This window comes from Silurus aristotelis (assembly GCF_946808225.1).
Source record: "Silurus aristotelis genome assembly, chromosome: 15".
In the NCBI taxonomy this organism is placed as follows: domain Eukaryota; kingdom Metazoa; phylum Chordata; class Actinopteri; order Siluriformes; family Siluridae; genus Silurus; species Silurus aristotelis.
In genome coordinates, this window is record NC_139588.1 from 24,111,159 (window position 1) to 24,126,869 (window position 15,711).

Genomic DNA, 15,711 nt, shown 5'->3' on the forward strand with positions numbered 1-15,711 from the left:
TCAGATCAGTCCACAGCTTCAAATCATCCAATCAGGTGTGAGTGAGAGCTGCTTTTCTACTGAACACACGAGTTGATTTCCTCACTATCACTGTGTCTGAACAGGAACGATGATCTCACTCTTTGTGGCGCTTTACTCTCTGCTTTGTCTCTGCACAGCTGGTGAGAACATTTTCAAATCTTTCATTTCAAATAGTAATATTACATATTTACCTCATTTACTGACATCATTAACCATTAAATATCACACACTTTTTACAGTAAAAACATCTGACATCAAGGAGCTTCACGTGAGAACAGTAAAGAGTGGAGAAGATGTAACTATAGCATGTGATCTCAGTCTGATCAGACAAAAGTAAAGTATCCTGGTACAGACAGAGTTTTGGAAAAGTGCCTCAGTTTTTTGCAAAATATTACGGGAAAAATAACTACACATTTACTGATGGATTTAATGATAATCGCTTCAGTTTTACTGTAAATGAGCATCAGTTTGATCTCAACATTACGAACCTGAGAGAAGATGATGGAGGAGAATATTTCTGTGGAGAAATGGAGGGAGCTACAATAAAGTTCACATCTGGAGCACGTCTGCAATTTGAAGGTAAACAGTTTGACTCTGATAAGCTGCTAATTCCAGATCAACACTTTAACCAGTATTATGTGTACATATGCAGTAAATGTTGAGGATTTCACTTTATTCATATTTACTATTATTTCTGTTCATCTGCTGCTTTTCTCATTGATTTATAAAGATAAAGAGATAAAACTCTGTCCTTCACCTGGACCAGAAATCAAGACCACAGGTTCTGTTACACACCAGGATTTAAACAGCAGTGATGAAAACCATAAGAGTACGTTTTGATCGAATAATCATTCATTTTCAATCACACAATTTTCATTAGTGAATTTTCCCTGTTAATATTAATATTGATTCAGACAGCAAGAATGGTGAGTTTTAATCAAATACATTTCTTTTTGCTTACTATAACAGAATTTTCTGGAGTTCATCTTAAAAGATTTTCTAATGTTGAAAGTATGTTCAAGTTAAGTGATTATGTTGCTCATGTACTGGAATAAGTTTGGGTTAACTTTAATGACCATATATTTACAGCTGTATTTAAATAAAATCTAAAAATTAAAAAAGAAAAATGCATTAAATGAAATTTAAATATAAATTCAATTCACAATGCAGTTATCCTCTTTATTTATATTTTCCCTTTATACCTTTTAAAGATTACTTTGTGTTTTTTACACCACATAATGCACAAGCAAGAAAGTACAATGAGGTGTATTAATAATATCACACATATTTACTGACTATAGTAGTCCACAACAGTCCGGTCAAGTCCAACCACCACCAAGCCGAGAGTTGTTCCTGGGTGCAGGACGTGTCAATATTTGGACACAATACTCCACAAGGTGACGGAATCGGTTGCAGTCACAGGTGCCCACAAAAGTATTCATACATATATAAATGAAATAAGAAATAGAATAACACAGTACTACTACTATTGCTGCTACTACTTCTATTACTAACAGGAATAATAATAACCATGCAACATGTGGCTATAGAGACATCTCTGAAACTGCTGGACTCTTAGACTGTCTAAATGTTTTGGATGAATAAGTTTGGGTTTGTTTTATACAGTTTAGTCTTAAATGATTATATTTTAATACCAGTTCCTTTTCTGTTGTGATGTCCTTTTGGTTAAAAAAAGGCCTCAGACAGATCGAGCACGGTTTCTAGCAGAGTTTGAATCAATAGTGCTATCAATATTATACATGACATATTTTAGAGATATTTTGATTTGTGGACTTCAGTTTGTTTGTATTTAGACTGAGATTTGAAGTCATTTGGACTGTTGACCCAAATTAAGAGAGTGCGAGAGAGTGCTGCTGCAGTCACCAACACTTCTACAAATGTGTTAAGAACGTTTTCTTACTCTGAAACCTTGTTATTTTTTTTTTATTAATTTCATTTGTGGTCAGCACTCAAGCATCATGTCATTATGGAGCAATACGGGCAAATAAAGAGCTGTTCTGACGCACAAAGATTTCAGCTACAGGGACTGACCTGAGACATGCATATTTTTTCAGTGACCCCAGTACAAGCACTTGCACCACAAAGGTGACCTCATTAAAGTAACTTCGCTTCAGCCCCAGCAAAAGCGTTCTGATTCCAATGACAATAACAACTCTTTCCCCAACATTGTTAAACATGAAAAAAAATGTATGAAAAAATTTACTCATTTCACTTCAATTAAATATTAGTGTCATTAGATAGTTCATCATGAAATGTGTGAATCTGATAGATAGCAAATAAAATAAAAAATAAAAAATAAATTCTTAGTATGTACACTTTGCATCTTGGTTGTTGTTTTAATTAAAAGTAAAATCTTATCAAGGAAAAACTTAGAAGTTTTCATAGTTAAAACATCCTGACCACTTTTGCTTACTTCCTATTTTGTCCTTCCTGTTCCTGTACCTTTCTGTACCTTCCTGTTCCTGTTTAACAAATTAAAAATAGCTGCTGGAGACAGAACAAGAAGTATCATTGCAAACTTTAGCACAGAGATCATACATGCTTCCACACATGATACAGACCTTCTTCAGGTTACCTATGTAATCCTGGTTCACGGAGGGAAGAAGACGCTGCTTCAAAAACACTTCTGCGTTGTCCATGTTTTGAATCACATGTGTAATCCGTCCAAATTAAAGCACAGCGTCACCGGCGGGGTGACGTCACATCCAGGAAGCTATAAAAAGCGCATGGAGTGAAGCCAATGCTAGTCTCCGAAAGGAGAAGGAAGCGCTGCAGGGATGCCGGCAGTGTGGCATGGAGACGTAGCATCTCGTAGAGTCAACTATGCTTTGGAACGAGAGTCCAATACCGACATACTGACCAGTCGCTGCCTAGTGTGTGGGGGCACAGCTAGGTCAAAGAACAGAAGGGCCAGGAGTGGCACTGAGGTCAAGGTTAAAAATCCTCACAAAGGTCAGCAGAGTAGACTAGCCCGCAGTGTTGCAGATGTCATGCTGCGAAACTCCAGAGGACCTTATTGGCTGCCACACTCCGAGTCAAGTGCACTCTGACCCTGAAGGAAGCGTGGCAACCCGAGGACTCGTAGGAGGATGCAATTGCATCGACAATCTACCTGCTTAGTGTCTGCTTGTTCGCAGGGAGGCCTCTCATTAGAGGGCCATAGCGGGTGAACAATTTCTCCAACTTCCTCCATGGACCTGTCCTGTGGACGTAAGTGTTCAGTGCTCGCACCAGAAACAGCCAGTTTAGCTTTTTCTGGTCTGGGGCATGAAAAGGAGAAGGATAGAATGCCTGGAGCCTGACAGGTCATGGAATGACCGAAGTAACTGGTTCTAGGGAACATGTTCCTATTTCAGAAAGAACACAGTCTTGACTGTGAGAAGCCTCCAAGATGCCTCGGCCAATGGCTCGAAGGGGGGCTCAGATAGAGCCTACAACACAATGGCCAAGTCCCACACAGGCACTCTAGGTCGCAGAGAAAACACGTCACTAGCGGGTCTCTGCCCAGTGATTGCCCTGCATAGACTTTGAGGGTGGAGGAAGCCAACCCTTTGGTGAACTGTTCCTGAATGAATTCCAGCACTAAACCAATCGGGCAGTTAACTGGATCCAATAGGTGCTGACCGCACCATCCACTGAACAGCCGCTATCTTGCGGCATACGACCTCAACATAGAGGGAGTTCTGGATTGGAGAATGATCTCTACCACCTCAGTGATACCACCAAGGGGCCACCAGGGTGAGACGGAATTTATCCCGGCGAACTCTCTCCAGAACTCCCGGAAGCAGTGCAATGGGGGGGAAAAGCACACATGCCTGATCTATGGTGTCCAGCCCAAGAGGGGCTGGAGGTGTAAGAGAGAACCAAAGGGTACAGTGCAATGTCTCTTGAGTTGTGAACAGGTCTACAGAACAGTAATATTTAGAGGTTTTCCTGAATGTTGTGGTAAAAAATAAGATTCTCTATGGGCTACCTTCTCCTGAAAATTAAAACCAGGAAGGATTTGCACTCCCCCTTGGCCAAATCTGAAAAGGCACTGGACAGGGGTTTGTTGGTTTTCCACTGAGGATATAGCCATATATAGCCAGGAGAATCAAATGGATCAAGATGCTGTTTGGGTTGTACAATGCTCTCTAATTTAGGCATAAACATGTCATGAGATTTACACAAACAGTTGCATGTTAATGTGAACACATTAAATTGTTATGGTAAATGATTTGTATTTGCAAATTGTTAGGCTTTGACCATTACAACATAAAATTAAACATATTTCAGTAACCAGATACCAGTAGAAGCGTGATGTTTAGGAGAGATGGCCGTGGAGGTGAGATGATGCCTGAGGAATGGAGAAGGAGTGTGCTGGTACAGGTTTTTAAGAAGGGAGATGTGAAGACCGGCAGTAACTACAAGGCTATAAAGTTGATCAGCAGTAGTGGAAGCCAGGCTGAGAGAAGAAGTTGACCATCTCTGAGCAGCAGGGTTTCATGCCGACGAAGATCACCACAGACGCATTATTTGCTTTGAGAATGTTTATAGAGAAGTATAGAGAAGGTCAGAAGGAGTTGCATTGTGTGTTTACGGCTCTAGAGAAAGCGTACAACAGGGTGGAGAGAGGAGTTGTGGTATTGTATGAGGAAGTCAGTTGTGTGTCATAGACATATGTGAGGGTGGTGCAGGACATGTATGAGGACAGTGTGACAGCAGTGAAGTGTGCAGTAGGAATAACAGACTGGTTCAAGGTGGAGGTTGGATTGCATCAAGGATCCACTCTGAGCCCTTTCCTGTTTGCAGTTGTGATAGACAGGTTGACAGACGAGTTCAGACAGGGGTCTTAATGTATGATATTGTGATCTGTAGTGAGAGTTGGAAGCAGGTTAAGACAAGCCTGGAGAGGTGGAGGTACGTGCTGGAGAAGAGGGGAAGTTTAGAGGCATGAAGGACATTTTGGAGACAAGGTGAGGGAGGTGCAACTGAGATGCTTTGGAAATGTGCAGAGGAGGGACATGGGGTATATCGCTAAAAGAATGCTTAGTATGGAGTAACCAGGAAGGAGGAAAAGAGGATGACCCAGGAGGAGGTTTATGGATGTGCTGAGGGAAGACATGCAGGTGGTTGGTTTGAAAGAGGCAGATATAGAAGACAGAATGGTATGGAGATGAATGATCTGCTGTGGCAACCCCTAACAGGAGCAGCCAGGCCAAAGCCCTGAGGACTCATCGACTGCAAAAGTACTTTTTTCTATATGTTATGAATGAATCCGTTTGGATTTGTTTTATACAGGATAGTCCTTAAATGGTTCCTTTCGATAAAATGGTGTGAGATTATACTTTAAATAATACAAATAATTTCTCTTCTCTGTCCTTTAGGGTAAATACATGCCTCACACAGATAGAGGACAGTCTCTAGTACAGTTTTAATAATTAGTTTTAACTTTAACCTAAAGACATTTGGACTGAAATAATTTAGTGTAAGCTGCTGGCTAAAACCACAATGCTATTTTTATTAAACTGAAGCAACTGCATGTGATAGAGAGTAAAGCTGCAGCCGCTAACATGTATTCAAATGTGTTAAAAATGTTTTCACACTAAGCCTGAACCCTCTAATGAGTACATTCAATTTACTGCTTGCTTGTTGCAGGGTTTTTAATAAAAGGTTTTTACAAAGGAACATATAATTTTATATTGATGTTTAACAAGAAAAATACACTTGTAAAATTGGTATTTTCTAAATATTGTTAAATCACATTAATGTTCTACAGTAAGCAGCTTATCAAATGCTAAAATAAAAGATCACATCCCTGACCTGGGCTATAGTGTTCTTGTTATGTGCTCTGTTCTTTTTTATACACCAGCAGATTCTGCTAAATAAGTTGTTTTAGTCAGTCCCACAAAAACTGATCAAACTTTGAGGAAAAGTGTTTTTGAAAATGTGTGTGGTATGGCAAGAGGTAAATTTTCCTGTTTGTTCCTAAACCAGGCATGGAATGAACGTCTCTGGGTTACGTATGTAACCCTGGTTCCCTGAGGGAAATGTCTTGGAGAGTGCAAATGTCTTGGAGATATACCCAAGAGGACAAAACCTTAGAGGGCACTACACGCTGGTGGAGTGTGCTCTGACACCAAAAGGAGCAAGGAGACCAGAGGACTCATAAGAAGAGTGGATAGCATCCACAATCCATCTACTGAGGGGCTGCTTATTGGCAGAAAACCCATTTCTATATGGACCATAGCAGGCCATGCCTGGAGAAAATTCCAGTAGAGAGTTGGGCCATGGAAAGGGCCTGAAGATCCCCAAACCTCTTCAAAAAGGAAATGGTCAGGATTAGGGTTAGGTCCAATAAAGGCACTCTGGGTTGCACCTGAGGCCTCAGCTCGTTCATGCATTCATGACCTCCAGACTGGTCTACTGTAATGCATTACTAGGTGGTTGTCCTGCATCATTAATAAACACGCTACAGTTTGTCCAAAATGCAGCAGTCAGAGTTCTTAAAAGGTCAAAAAAATGTGACAATATAACGCCAATCTTATCATCCCTACACTGGCTACCTGTTTTGAATCAACACCACTACAAACTACTGATACTTACTTACAAAACACTAAATGGTTTGGCTCCCATATATCTATCCAGTCTTCTAAAATGATCCGTCATGCTCCTTGAGATCTTAAAACTCTGGACACCTTGTAGTTCCTAGAAAAGCAAAGTCCACTAAATGTTGTAGAGCATTCTCACATTTAGCATCTAAACTTTGGGATAGTTTTTCTAACAGTGTTTGGGGCTCAGACACACTTTCCCAGTTTAAGTGCAGATTTCTGATTTCAGATTCTGAATCCTACATATAACACACATCACATATAATAACCTTGTGCTCCAGTACATCTGATCACATGCATATTATCAACTTAATATCATAAACAGCAGCCATGCTAATTCCTTTCCACTCCTTTAGTGTTTAAAGTCTCTGGCATGGAGAAGCTGGTGTTGGATCTATGATGATCTAAGATGTTGAGCTATTTTATGAGTTGCTTATTAGCTCTTGTGTTGTATATTTGTCTTCTTGATGAGGTGTAGTTGTCGGCTGGAAGGACTCTCCTTAGACACTGTATTTCGTGTAAATAATGATTTTCATTCAACACAGAAATATAGCATCGTTACAGGCCTTCCGGTCAAGCCTGGAGTCAGCACGCTCTGATTCAAAGTCTGACTCCAGATCCATGCTTACACACACATTAAATGCTTACCCGTTTCCTGGGTCCTACTGAGAAGTAATACATAAGCATTTGTTATGCATCAGAAGAAACTTAAAAACTATCATGACTTACTATGATTACTACTAGTATAAACATTTTCTATCAATGTCACTGGATATACTGTAACACCTAAAATCCTATAATAAACATATATATATATATATATATATATATATATATATATATATATATATATATATATATATATATATATATATATATATATGTGTGTATGGGGAAAATGTCCATCCGCGGCTGCGTTGATTCTCAGTATGGGGTCGCCGATGTGTAGAATCACAGCATTCCTCGTTCCGAGCCTTCAAATCTCCCCCAATATTGTTTCCTTGGAGAGAAGAAAAGAAAAAAAAAAACAACCAGTATCGTCTTCTTAGGCAACAAATGAATCATATCACATTCCATTCCCCCCTTTCACCCGAACACAGTATAGGGGGAAACTATTAAAAAGTAAGCTTATAGTCAAATTATATGAAGAATCACAATAAGAACTAATATCAAAACGGATACTTCTCCATCAGTTCACCGTCTAATTCTATTTCGTCTACATCTGCTGTTCGCAGCAGTGGCATCTGAGTACCGTCCCCAGGCATCACAACTCCAACCCATCGCAATATCATTGCTTTCGCAAAAGTCAGCAACAGCGTGCAAAAGCAAAACATCACACACAACGATACGACAACTGCCATAAAAATCTGTACTAGGACAGCACCTAACGGACCTAATTTGTCTTGTAGCCAAGAATTAGCAGACCATCCGGCTTCTTCTGCTGGACCGTACGCGTCTCGTATGTTTCGCAATGCCTCTATAACACTAGTCATATTATCAGAAGAATCGGGGATCAAGGTGTAACAGGCATCACCAGTTAAGTTCAAAGCCACACAAAGGCCACCTTGCTTGGCCAATATATAATCTAACGCCATGTCATGCTTTAGCAAGGTCAATCTATGACTTCTTTGAGTATTTGACAGAAAATCAAATCCCCTTATTGTCTCATTGGCGAAACCCTGTAATGTATAAGTGATATTATCGATATGATCAGCTAAAAATGTCACACCATACCATGGGAGCAGTCCTATACCCCACTTTTCTCCTAGACTTATTCTACAATGGTATGACTCCAAATTATGGAACTGTGACAATGCTCTTTTCCTCTTATTAGCAGAAACAACATTTGACTGATTTGTATCAGGACCGTCTCCCTTCTGTACTGTAAAAACCTCATATGGGAGTTTCAGTTTTGCCATGTAACAGCATCCTATCCATCCATAAGGCAGAAATATATATGCCTTATCACCACAAACCCACCAAATGTCTTCAAAATTTCCTATTGTCACATTTCCAGGCAAATCTTGATTTTTCAACATCAAAGTTTTACTATATTTCTGATGTGGCGCATGAAACTTCACTTCATACAACTTACTAATATTCTTATTACGATGTTGGCCCAGATTCATCAAATAACTGTCACAATCAGATACTCCCATAAACATCCCCAAACTAGTATACGTTTCATTTGAACAGAAACATACATCAACTTTCACAGATGTCACTTCCATCGACTCAGGGACTGCTGTTAATATATTCTCATGTTGACCTAGTAAATTTATGTAAGGTAATCCTCCCAGCCATGCACACTCGAATTTAGGCTTAAACAGAATGCGTGACCAAGTCATTAATCTATCCGTTGGTGCCTGCTGCTGAAACAATAGCCACGATAATGCATAATACTGACATTTAGGAGTTAGTGGTTCTGGCACCGTTTCTAAGATCGAAGGCCATGTGCCTGGTGATGAAACTTTCACCACACATTGACAATTCAAATTTCTAACTGATCTAACAGAATGAGTTATTTGCTGAAACCATAAGTTCCTACCTGCCCAGGGGTCAGCAATCTGTAACACCGATGAATCGAAACCATATGCTTTCCAGTCACTGTCTCTCTTTTGCAAAGTACGAATTTGAGTAGAATAAAATATTCACTCATTGTATCTAATATATTTTCCTGAGTTATCTCAGCTGAGGCTACAACATGCTCATCTCACATCTGTTGCCTGGCTTCAAAGGTCTCTTCACTACCATTTACTGCAGGCTTGGTTTTCAACATGGGTTCCTGAGTCATATTTAACACTTCTGTCGACTCTGAGGTCACTATGTCCGGCGCCTGTGTTATGTTTACAAACTTCACAGGCATCAAAGGTATTGGCACTGTTGTATCATTATACTCTTTTACAATCGTAGATAAAGTAGGAGTAGCAAGACTAGTGAACAATCCGTCTGCATCTTCACCAACTTCATGTCATTATACAAAAAATAGTTTCTTTGATCGCGAGGCACACTTTCAAATTCAGGTCCTGTCAACAACACATCTTTACCGCGATTATTCCTCCACTTAGGAGGATTAGTACTACCAACATTCCGTCTTCCACATCGACAAGGAAGAACAACCGCTTTCCCCAACTTAGCTCTGATAACAACCTTCGGAGGAGAGGGTGTTGTAGCGATCTGCTGAGGAACTATAGCCATATGGGCTCTAGTTCTCGTACCGTTTTGGTCTAACTCTTCTCCGAACCGGTCTCGGACTCCTTCTTTCAGCTGTCTCTCTTGATTCTCCTGCAGTTGAGTCACAGTCCTTCTTAACCTGTGACGCTTTTCTCTCCACTGCCAAAGGCTCTGCTGATTCGGGAACCTGCTGGAAATCAATGTCCCCAAATGTTCTTTCCTGTCCGTTAACTGTACTGTCATTTCTGGCATCATCAAAAGCATACACATCATCATCACCATTGCCCATATCACGGACAATCTCCCCTTCTGGGATTTGACTCTGGTTATTGTCATGCATCTCTTCTCCTGCTGCATGCTCACCCATACCTTCTTCCAATTCTCTTGAACCTTCAACATCTTGACTCTGGGAACACGTTATCTCCTCTTTCGGTGCTTTAACACAATGTGATAAATGATACCACGTTGGAGACCCTTTGACCTGGACCGCTGTTCCAGTACTGCGGACCACTTCAAATGGTCCTTCCCGACGTTCGTTATACCACTTTCTTCTAAACACTTTCACAAACACCTTGTCTCCGGGTTGCACTGTGGTGCTCTTTTGCTCATCAAGTTTCTGCTGCGCCTCGTCTTTCCTCTGCCTGTCAAAAACATATGTGGATATCCCAGATACTTTGGTTCACCGACCTTGATGGGCTTCAAACTTCTTATCAGGACCTGCTGATTAGGCACAAAAGGGTGTGTGGGCTTATCTGTGGGCAGAGGAAGAGTTAGTGAGACATCAGCACTGATAGAATTCAATTTCTCAACCAGGGCAGAAACGTAGTCGTCCACCATCACTTCCAGGTTACCTAAGTAAGAAATGCCAGTGCGTCTTCTGACCCATGGGGTCATGAAAGGTTAGAACATAAAACTTTCAAGGGATTAGTTTTGTTAGAGATAGGGTTAGTTTTGTTAAAGATAGGGTTATTTTCATTTCTGTGAGTACTACCGGGAGAACAACAGTCCAATTTTGGCCTGTTCCAATGCAGGCTTTAGTAATACGCTTACTGGTTCTGTTTGTTCTCTCTACCACTCCAGCTGACTGTGGGTGATAGGGAATATTAAAATAACAATCAATTGCTAAACTTTTAGCCAAAAGTTGTCTTACCTTTGAAGCAAAAGATGTGCCGTTATCAATTTCAATCACACTAGGAATACCAAACCTAGTATCTGATCTCTTTTGGTAATATTTTGACAACAGTTTTAGCATTCTCTGTCGCACATGCAAATGCTTCTGGCCACTTACTGAATCTGTCAACTATAACCAACAGGTATCTCAAATTTCCTACAGGTGGCATATGTGTAAAATCTATGGCCACTTTGGCAGGGAGTTGAACAGCTTTTAATAAGTCGCCTATGAGATTAAAATGTGCTCTGGGCTTTCCATCAGCTGTTTTAAAGTCTCTTTGCTTCCATGTTTCAGCAAAATCATGCACAACACCATAAGCATACTTAGAATCAGTGTATATAATCACCAAGTGTGACCAATTCTGCAGCTTGTGCCAATGTGTATGGTAATGATTTAGCTTCAACTATTACATCAGGTAATCTTACAACCGCATATCCACATAAATACACACTAGAAGGTTTTAAACATGAACATCTACATATAGACAATCCCCTTCTTCCAGGGCCGTATCTAAAAGATCGGGCCTACAAGAGGTCTCACGTTCAATTTGTCTAAGGCAATCATGTGTGCCATCAAAACCATCTAAGTCAATATCGTCTAGCAGATCACGCAGAGCTACTACAGCTGAATGCGGCTGAGAAGAGGCTTAATAGTTAAGTTTTCCGTTACCAAGAGTGTAGTTTCATAACCAGATCTACGTTGTGCTGTCATATGTTGTTTGTTGAGGTTGTATAAATTAGCTGTTACCTGATTCAACGTGTACAGTATCAAAGGATGTGACAGCACCGCTTTCTCAGCATCCCGGACAATCAGAGCCGCAGCAGCCACTGCACGCAAGCACAAAGGCAACCCTTGTGCTATGTTGTCTAAAAATTTGGAAAGATACACAACAGGGCGATATCCATCACCGTGTTCCTGGGCTAGGATCCCCGCAGCCGTACCACCACGTTCGTGCACATAAACTATAAAAGGCTTAGCATAACTTGGAAGACCTAGAGCTGGAGCAGACTGTATAGCCTTCTTGAGGGCAGCGAAACTGTCAGTCATTTCATGAGACCACAGAATGAGATGTGATGGAGGAGCTTTGTGATCAATAGCACTACGCAAAACTTTATCATGCTGCGCGCAGTCAGGGATCCATGCTCGGCAGTAGTTCATCAGTCCCAAGAAGCTCTGCATCTGTTTCACAGTCAGAGGTCTTGAAAACCCAGTCACAAACATGTACTCGGTCCTGTGACAAGGATGTCATCTGCGTATTGAAGAATGCAGGTTGTTTTCGGCAGGTGTATATCAGCCAAAGTTCAGTGCACTACAGCGGAGAATACGGCTGGCGAGTCAACAAAGCCCTGAGGAAGACGTGTCCAGGTGAATTGACGTCTCCTATAGGTAAAAGCGAAAAGCGGCTGAAAAAAGCAGAACAAAGATCAATCACAGTAAAAAATCTGTGAGTCGCTGGTATAGAGTTAACAATGGTAGCTACATCGGGCACCAAATGAGCTAACGGAATAACTAATTTATTTATCTCACGTAAATCTTGTGTTAGCCTCCAGCATTTTTTATCTGCCTTTAAGACAGGATTAATCGGTGTGTTATACGGTAAATGTGTCTCGATCAAATCACCTTGTGACAATAAATTGTCAATAACTGGAGCAATGCCAACATTCTTCTCTTTCGACAATGGATATTGTTTAACAAAAATCGGATGGTGTGTTTTTAATGAGTGCATGATACGGTTTTACCTGGATTAAACCTGCCTCGTCTTTGAGAGAGGCCCATAATTTAGGGTTAACTTCACCTAAATTTGGTTCATCAGGCACGATTTCTGTGGCTCGGTTGAGAGCATGAGGACAGAAGGAAAAACAGTGAGACATTGGTTTCAAAAAACAGAATTTCCATTCCTATTTTGTGCATCATATCTCTTCCTAAAAGGCGAGTTTGGAATTATTGTTAAGCTATGATATAAATTTGTACCAGTCGGTGTCATCACAGGCAAAAGGTGAGTTACAGGACATAAAATTGGAACTCTATCTATTCCCTAATAGATGAACTTCCCCTTTTTCCTAGGACCTCCTCCTTGAGTTTAGTGCTGAGGCTGGAATGCACCACTTCCTGTTGCAGCAAAGAACATATTGGGTTCAGACTTAACTGAACCAGAAACGGACTGAAAACTTCCAGCAGCATCTAAATCTCTAATTCTAGCACAGAACTGATCTACCGACTTCTCGAGTAATCTGTCTGTCGTGATGCGAATCATTTGAGCCTGAGCCTTTCATGTTATTCAAACAAGTATTTATAAACAACACATTGTGTGTATCATCAGTTGGCAGTTTAGAATCACCCTCCCATGCTGCTTTAAAACGCACCACAAAGGCAGACAGCATTTCTTTAAAACCCTGCCTAGTGTTAGCTGCATGTGAAATGTCACGCTATTCTGTTATCCAGAAAATCCTTTAACTCATTAAACATTTGCATTACATTGGCATCATTTTCCCAAAAAATCTGGTGACGGTTCGCGGCCGTGCCGTTCTAAAATCAGGGCCCGTTAACTGTGCATACCGAGTGTGACTTTTTAAGATCTGTATATATTTTGTGGGGTTAGTTGGAATAGGAAGACTCCTACATATAGCGTCAATATCACTAGCTTTCGCTGGTTTAACATGTACTTCATTTCGCTCTTGTACAAATGCAAAAGCGGGCTGTAAAGATGTATCAACAGGCAGCGCAGGATAAAGACCAGGACTAGTAGACGGTGTCGAATTGTATGGTGGAGGCGATTGTTTCTTATTCAAAGAGCATTTAGAAGCATTGACTCTTTCTGGACCTTTGTCCCAGTACTTCTACATATTTACCCATTTATCATAGGACTCACGCATATAAGTGTAGTCCCAATTCAGACACAAAATCTTTGGGATTTTCTTCCGGCAGTAAGCGAGAAATGTTATGACCCATCTTCTTTACACAGAACAAAGAACAAACACACAACACTTAATACACAGACAATACACAAAACACATAACATTCAGACAATACAGCTGCGCAGGCACCAGGGAGATCACAGTCTTCAAACAAAAAGGAAATCCAGTCTCTCCAATTGTATCACAAATTTTGTAAATTAGGAGAAAAAAATAGACTTTAAAGCCAAAACAAGATTGAAGTCTTTTGAAAAATTTTAGTCTTTTCAAAATGTCCGTTTTTCTTTAGTTCCTTTTCTCTTTTCTCGCTTTTTTGTTTTTTTCTTAAAACAATTAATTTTTCATTTATCTATTTTTTTTTTTTTCGGGCATATAAAAAATTATCGTGGATTCTTTTGGATACTTCAGACAATATCGCCTATATTAGACAGACCGTAAAAAACGTCTTCTAATCTTGCATCTTACATCTAAGGTGAGGGAAACCATGTCGCGACGAAATCATCCCACCAAAGGAAATTATCATTAATTAAACAATTTATGTATAACCAAGACACGAACACACATGCAGCCTTATTAGCTGGCAAACGGGACAATCCCCACAAACAAGGGAATACATTAAATTCTACCTTGATGCGTGATCTCCCTCTGGATATTGTCGGAAAGTATCTCGCTTCTGACACCAAAACTGTTAGATTTTTATCATGCCCAAAACAAAACTTGGAGAGATTTTCCATACGACCTGTGATGCTCCGTAGTGCCTTTCTGAATTCAGGGAAGGAGAAATACACAGCACACAGAATGTAGCAATGTTTCCTCTCTTCAGTTTATTGCAGGTGGCAGACACGTATTTATACACACAGGATGATACAGTCCACACACACACACACACACACGAACACGCACACACATATTGGGGAGAAAGCTGACCTTAAGTGTTTCCTGTTTAGACTAGAGGATATACCAGTCAGAGATTTATGAGCCCAGATAAGACTCTCTGTTTACCTTACAGACTAACATCCTATAGACACTGAACGGACAAAGGAATGTGTGTGAGACAGTGTGAAAACAGTTTTAACACTAACAATATCTTTTTATGTAAGCTGACCATATATGTTACATAAGTTCGCATTTCGTCTTCCAAAAGTGCTAGACTTGGACCTTTCCCACTGGTACGCAAAAAAGGAGTCGGCATCCGTCTTCCCGTTAGCAACTCATGAGGTGTCATATGCAAATCACGCAGCTCACTTGATCGACACGCCATCAGTGCCAACGGAAGCGCTGCTACCCAGTTTAAACCCGTATGCTGACAGATCCTAACAATGCGATTCTTTAAAACACCATTCATTCTTTCACACATTCCTTGACTTTGTGGGTGGTACACTGCTTCAAGACGCTGTTTAATTTCCAACTTTTGTAAGATTAATTTGACTGTTTTATCCACAAATTCTTTACCATTATCTGAGGATATTCGATCCGGAAGTCCCCACCTGCTTATAACCTCTCTGCACAAAAACTTGGCAACAGACTGAGCATCCTTTCGCTTAGTTGGACAGGCCTCAGGCCAACGAGAAAACCAACATATACCTTTTCCCTTCAACTGGTCTTATCATATCAACAAAATCTACAACTAATTCGCGCATAGGACCCTTCAGAGTGGGAATGTGCCCAGGAGGAACTGGCACACACCTTCGAACGTTATTTTTCAAGCAGATAACGCACCTACCTATGACATAATCGATCTGTTCAAGTAAACAGGGTGCCCAAAAACCATATTCCTTCATGATTTTCCTTCTAACTTCCCCCCTTGCCACATGAGCTAACC

General features: G+C 40.5%; 1 long non-coding RNA gene across 1 annotated transcript; it reads left to right on the plus strand.

The window, feature by feature from the left end:
• Positions 1-852, plus strand: LOC310737990. Its single transcript, XR_014536931.1, has 3 exons — positions 1-161; positions 261-600; positions 752-852. It is a non-coding gene; the product is annotated as an uncharacterized lncRNA (long non-coding RNA).
• Positions 853-15,711: the final 14,859 nt, after the last annotated feature.